The sequence below is a fragment of the Protopterus annectens genome, chromosome 2.part0 (genome assembly GCF_019279795.1).
Source record: "Protopterus annectens isolate FY-2018-M chromosome 2.part0, PAN1.0, whole genome shotgun sequence".
Taxonomy (NCBI): Eukaryota; Metazoa; Chordata; order Ceratodontiformes; family Protopteridae; genus Protopterus; species Protopterus annectens.
Window position 1 is genome coordinate 1477010277 of NC_056728.1, and position 7219 is coordinate 1477017495.

Sequence of the window (7219 nt, forward strand, 5' to 3'; positions counted from 1 at the left end):
TCATCACAGGGAGGTAGGCCAACCACTGTGGTTTGGTCCACCATACCATCACAGGTTGCTGCAGTGGTACCATCTTAGGCAGCACAGACATCCAGCACATCTAACTCACAATCTGTCAGCATTGTGTCTATAACTTCATCCTTACCTGCTCTGTCTGTTTCAGGTAGCTCTGACCCAGATACTGGTGAAGTGGTACCCTCCCTTTTCACAAGTTTAATCAAGTCAAAAAATAGAATCACACCCAGCACACATGACCAGAAATGTCCCCTCAAAAAAGTCTTCACTTTTTGTCCTCAGCATTTGCTCAGAGGTTGACATTATGCAGTGATGCCGGGTAGTGGTAAATGGTATTTAACTTCCTATGGGAAAAGCTGTAGGTTTTATTTATAGCTGCAATAGTCTGATTACTTTCATGCAAATGTGCTTAAATCAACCATGCTCCAGGAATACAGAGAAAAGGTAGACTAAAAGCACTACAGGAGAAATCTGAGCTGTAAGGGCACAGTGCACACTTTTGATATGCTGACCTCATCAGTGGGATGCAGAGAAGATGTCTGTGGTAAAAGTGGGATAAGGAGGCAGGAGCATCCTCTCCCATGTTAAAATCTCCCTCCTGACTAGAATTTGATACAGCATGTCCATTCAGAAATCTATAAGTACCTGATATTGAAGTCTCACACATAAGTTTCTCACTGTGAGATTTGAACCTCTGTCCTATCTATTCATGCAATCTAGAAAGCACCACACGACAAATATAACTCTTAAAGGGTGAGACTGTACTTCTGACAGCATGACTACAGTGCGTTGCAGAGAAAAAGTTTGTATTAGAAGTGGATAAACTGCATTGTGTAGAATGTGTAACCTTGATAGGTATGGGGTTTGAATCCAACAATGGGTAACTCATGTAAGTGTGTATTGTCATATAGATTTGTGTCCATCCCAACAATCCTCATGCAAACTTCCACTTAGGAGACACTTTTGTTTTGACAAAGGATTACCCTATAGATCTGTATTACACCCAGGCAAGAAACTGTTTTGGAAACACAATACTTACATCATGCTAACAAAAATGAACCACATCAAATTGGTCATATAAGATGTTAGCCCGTGCTGCTAACTTTTTATATTGTGTTCTCTAGACAGCATAAGTGCAGAGGTAGGAGGTTTGAATCCAGCAATGACTGACTACTGTGAATGTGTGTTCATCTGTTGTGCTGTATAGATATGGCTTCTCATGCATGTAGTATGTGTAGCTTTGTAGTGTTACTGTGCACTTAACCTAATTCATACATTTTTAGAAGAACATCAACATATGAAAAAATGTTGATGCCATCCATTCAAATGTACACTGTCACAACTGTAAAATGAACATCTTGTGTAGTGTGTGCGATTTAGGCAGTGTTCTCAGGTAGTCTGTTAAAATCAAGGCATTATCCCTTACACTCACTTGTGTCAGTATGTCTGTGAATGTGTATGTAGGTAACAATATAGTCAGTCAGCTATCTGCTGTATGCAAGTATAGCTAGGGATTTCTATTTTAAAAATGTATCCTCATTTTTCACACAGAAATGCTTTATTTGATATGGCTGATACAATGGGATGACATCTGTATTTCCCTTGAGAACTACTAACACTTTTCCTGAGGTGTGAGGACATGAGACTATGTTCTGTATGCTCTTGCCTTAGTAAGGTATAATTTAAAATTTGTGCTTATCCATACATTGAAAATCAAAAGAAAAACGAGTTGAATGGTAGGAGAAAGCTGAAATACTTTAATATGGTAAACACTTTCAGTGGTAAAAATATTCCACCTTCTTCAGACCCAGAACAACATAAAACTGATGCTTATATAGCTTGTAGTTAATTATCAATTAGTCATTCAATCAACCAATAAAAAATTTATAAATAACATTAAATATATATGTATAACATGTGTAAATGTTATACTAAAAATCACATTTCAAAACTGAAAATGTATAATATGTGATAATGACATAAATTTAAAAAATTTAAATAGACACAAATTCATTCTATTAAAAGCGTGTTAAAATTAAAAGCTTTAAATAGATAACATATTAATTTTGCATAAAAGATTTCGAATTTGATACTGTACCTTTTTGTTGATTAAGTTTGAAACATAGTAACATTTACACAGTTTTATATATATAAAAATGTGTCTATATTTAGCTATATCTTTCAGTTCTTAGTAAATTTATGTCATTACATATTATTATACATTTTTGTTTTTTAGCAGTAGCTTTTTAAATGTGATTTTTTTTAGTACATTTACACATGTTATTATATATATATTTATGTTATTTTATATATAGTATATTATGTTATGTAACATTGTAACATTATAGAGCAGGTTTCATACTGTTTAAATTGTACTTTTATCTGGTTTTATTTTTATTGGTTGATTGAATGACTAATTGATAATTAGATTATCCATACATTGTGCATGGTTGTCATTCTACTGTCACAGTGGCAACTTTATTATGGATCATAATCATGTATGTTTGGGTAGTCCTTGCAGAAGTCAATGTTGTGTGAGAAAGACGCATATAGCAGCAGTTTTTAAAGAAATTACAGACACATGTATTCCTTTCAGCAATAATGTGGTCATGGCTTCAAATACCAAAATGTCTCAAAATGGTATCACCGCTGGCACTGTGGCACATTTATTCTTCCATTATCATGTATCTTCAGTTGTCACATAGTTAGATATTCAAAACACACATTGGCTGACCGAAAGCTTTGCATGCCCTAATACTGTTATGCATGAATGATATGCACAAATGCTATAATGTGTAACAATTACAGTGAGAGAAGCCTCCCCCAGCCCTTTTATTTTATGCAAATTGCAACACAAATATATGATGTAATGACTTCACATAGATGGATGCTCATACCTTTGTCTGTGGCACATTTGGTTCATACACTTTCTCGTTGGTGGACTTACATAGCTTACAGTTCAATTCCAGTCAAATGCAACATTCTGTGAATGCACTGACATTACACAAACAGCACTGCATGAAGTTAGTATTCTCAATTTTCACATTGGAAAGATAAATAACAATTCATTTTCTAATATCCTGCCTGTGAATCAGTTGTTCTGGGAATGTTGGAGAGTGAGTGATCCTGTGTCACAGGAATTTAGTAATTACACTTATAGCATATCTTATAAAACATAGTGTGCTTCAAATCTGGGCCACTGTTGTTGGACAAAACAACAGGAACAGCTTTCTTGGCTGAGAAACATTGAGACTGCAATGCTCACAGTTAACATTAACATAGTTACCTTCTTGTCATTGTTCTAACAAAAATCATATTACAAGCATTACCCTCAAATGCAGTTTATTACTTCACACATTAATTTCATTTATTTGTGACAGGATTCAATGCTATGTTGTATGGCAGACATAGTTAATACATAGCTCTGTAGAGTAATTTGTGTGATAGGCAGGGGGTTGAGTCTGGTAACATTTGTCTGCCACATAACTATGTCAGACAGAAGTGGTTTAGGCAAAGGAAGTATTTATTGCACACTCAGGGGGCATGATTTTTAGAGGCATCAGCCTCCATGGTAGGTCATCCATACCCATTGCAATAGGAAGTGCTGTAAGCCCTTCACGTGTGTTCATCAAGACACACACAGTATGCCTTTTTCTGTGGTGTATCTGGTTGATCCACATCTTTCTCATGATCTCTCCTAGCATGTATTCAAGTCTAGCAAGATGCAAATGCAGAGTATGTCGTTGATTTTTCACAGGCATTACTTAATTTCCAAATAAAAATGGAATGTATTGCATGTCTTACTCCAAACATCTATGTATTACTGAAATTGTTTTTTTTTTAATGCACTGTTCAATGGTTCAATGTCATTGGACATAAGACCTTACATAACATGGCTTCCTGTATGGCATGATGCCAGATCATCATAAAGTGTGATTTGGCCTGTGTGTGTCACTTTCTTGTGTGTTTTGTGCTGTTTACATGCTATTATGGAAGAGTCTGATGTAATTTATTATAAGCAATCCCACTATAATTGTGTAGATGTGTTACATTTACAAATGGAGCCACTGAACTGCAGCAATGTCATCAGATCTGTGCTGTCACTTGTCACTTTTGTAATTTGATTGCTATGATATTACTATTTATTATGCACATGTATTTAAAATAAAAGCTTGTGTGACATGTGTCAGGTAATATAGCCCCCTATCTATGGTTGTCCAATAACTGCAAATGTTGAAACATGTCTGTGTATGACACAGCCACTGTAAGGCTCACCCCTTGTTTATACATGATGACATGGGGGAATACAGAACTAAAGCCAGTTATCATGCATTTCCTGTATTTACATGTCATATTTCATAACTGCACTATATGCAAATGGCCCCTAATGTATCCACTGTCCTTGCTAACTATTAAGTCAGCATGTTATTAACACTAATATCATATTTACTCCCTTGTCTTACAATTTTGCATTGTGTCCCTCTCCCATCCATTGTTAGCATGTCCATTTTTAAGTTATGTCCACGGGTAAATAATAACTGGAAACAGAATTATTTATTATTACCATCAATATGGATGCCTTTCTCTCGAAAATATTTCTTTGTGAGATCATCAAATTTAAATGAAATAAATGAGTCCATTTATTTCTATTTACCCTCTCCTTGTACATATTCCTGCACGATTAACATTGCATTCTGCCTAAATCATTCCAATTTCATGTCCTTTGCATTCACATGATTAGAATTCACTTACCATTACTTCATATATATGTCCAAATGTGCTCACATAATATGTTTGCCTGCAAGCAAGAACTTTTATTTACATTGTGTGCTCCAGCTGCCGGTACCATTTCATGGCTGCTAACCCTTTTGCTGCTGCTGCAGGCCATGAATCATTGCTCAGAAATGTGTAAGTGTGATGATATTCAATGTGCACTGCTACTAACATTCTGTAACGTTGTAGGCTTCATGCAAAGCCTACATGACTGTTAATGAATTCCAAGGCATATTTAACACATGCCAAAATAATGCCACTTTGTATCAATGAGCTCATAAAGAACTCATAAAGAAGAAGTCCCCATCAAGCAACCCTATGCAAAACTGCTACAAACTCTTAAAAATATCCAGGGGTCCATAGATAACCTTTCAGTCATTAGAATTAAACAACAAGCATCCTTTGACCTCATTAGCAGCAATAGCTGCCCCGGAACAACAATCAGTTCATCATGTAGTAACACATGCCATTTATGTCACACAAACATTAGTGCCAAAGGACACTCACACTTTACAGCAGATCATTCTATCCAGGCATTCTCCTCCATTTATCCCAGAAAAAGTAATTTCTTTTCCTTGCAGCCTGTAAAAATGCAAAACACACAGTCCTGTCCAGCTCATAATAATACAGAGTAGTTCATCATTGCCAAGGTACCTAATTTTATTATATATTTTGTTGCATTGTCATCACAGAAAGCACAATGGTAGTTGAATATCAACTGTGACTGTCATATCTATCAGAATATGACATTTTGAAAGGCCCCTTTTACATTCAACCTCGCTCACTCAGTCAACATGCACCTCAACCTTAGAAATGCACTACAAACCTCATTTATATCCAGGTTGTAGCTTGTTAAAGATACCCCACCATGTCCCAGGATTCTCACTCTTCATTTCTTAAGATTAAGATACTGGAAAATATTAAAGTACAATCCAATACCTTAATTATGGGCAATTTCAACTACCCCACCATCAAGTGGGAAAACTACTCATGTACCAACTCATTCGCTCAATGTTTTCTGGAATTCATAAATTCCAAAGCCTTGGGGTAGCAATATCCTGGACTTGGTCATTACCAATATGGGTAACTGGTGTTCCACACCAGAGGTCAATTCCTTGTTGGTCAGATCCGACCACAAGTTAATCACCCTAGACATCCACATCCCGCCCCCACCCCCCATTAGGGAAACCACCGTAAAAGAATTTCTCCAAAGCCAACTTCACACTTCTCAAGACAGAAGTGGCAAACTTCATGACACCCATGCAGATGGACAATAGAGGCACGACTGTTGAATCATACACAAATGCACTTTATAAGCACTTACACGAGTGCATGGATCATGCTATCCCTAAAAGAACTAAGATGCTATCCTCCAAAAAAAGGAAGCCAATCTGGTGGTCCCCTCCCATAAACAAACTCTACAACAGAAGAAAGAAACTGTTGCAAAAAAGAGAAAAATCTCATGACTGGAGGAACTCCCAGGTCAGCCTCAGTAAGAAGCTGAGATCCCTCATAAAATGCTCCAAAGGTAGTTATAAAACAAAATCACCACTAATTCTAAAGACAACCACAAAGCATTCTCTAGCTATGTCAAGAATCTCAATGGCAACACTCAGATCTGCTCTGGGTTACAGCATAATGGCCCTAAATATACAGAACCAACTGATATTGCCCACATCCAGGCAGATAGGTTCAGTGCTAACTTTACCCCCCGTCACCCCCTAAAGGGCCCATCGCTATACCGGAAGAATGCAAAGTTCCTGTAATCATGGCTGTACAGGTAAATGCCACACTCTCCAAACCCAAAAACACAGCATCCATGGGACCTGACAACATCCCAGGCTGTGTTCTACACAAACTACAGAATGAACTGGCACCCCACCCAAGTACCATATTTAATCATAGCCTCACCTCAGGCTTTGTGCCTACTGAATGGTGCAAAGCAACAGTTATCCCTCTCCACAAAGGGTGAACCACCACAGACCCCAGGAACTACCACCCCATTAGTCTGATGAGACTGGTCTGCAAGACCATGGAACATATCATCAATAAATTTATAAACAAAGACATTGGTAATCTCCAAACTCTGGACCCCACCAAGTTCGGGTTTGTAAAAGGAAGATCATGTCTCCTAAACCTGATAGACTTCTTTGAAGCAGTCACCAAAGCCGTAGATAAGGGTAAGGTGGTGCACACAGCCTATCTAGATCTCGCCAAGGCTTTTGACACCATCCCCCACTCTGGAATTATAGATAAACTCACTAAACTAGGTATAAATCCTATGTCACAAGATGGGCTGCAAACTTGCTCACTGACAGAACCCACACTGTGAAAGTAGCAGACTCTAAATCCGACTTCAGACCAGTGACAAGTGGAGTACCACAGGCTTCAGTCCTGAGTCCTCTCCTGTTTGGTATCTACTTCCCTGAAG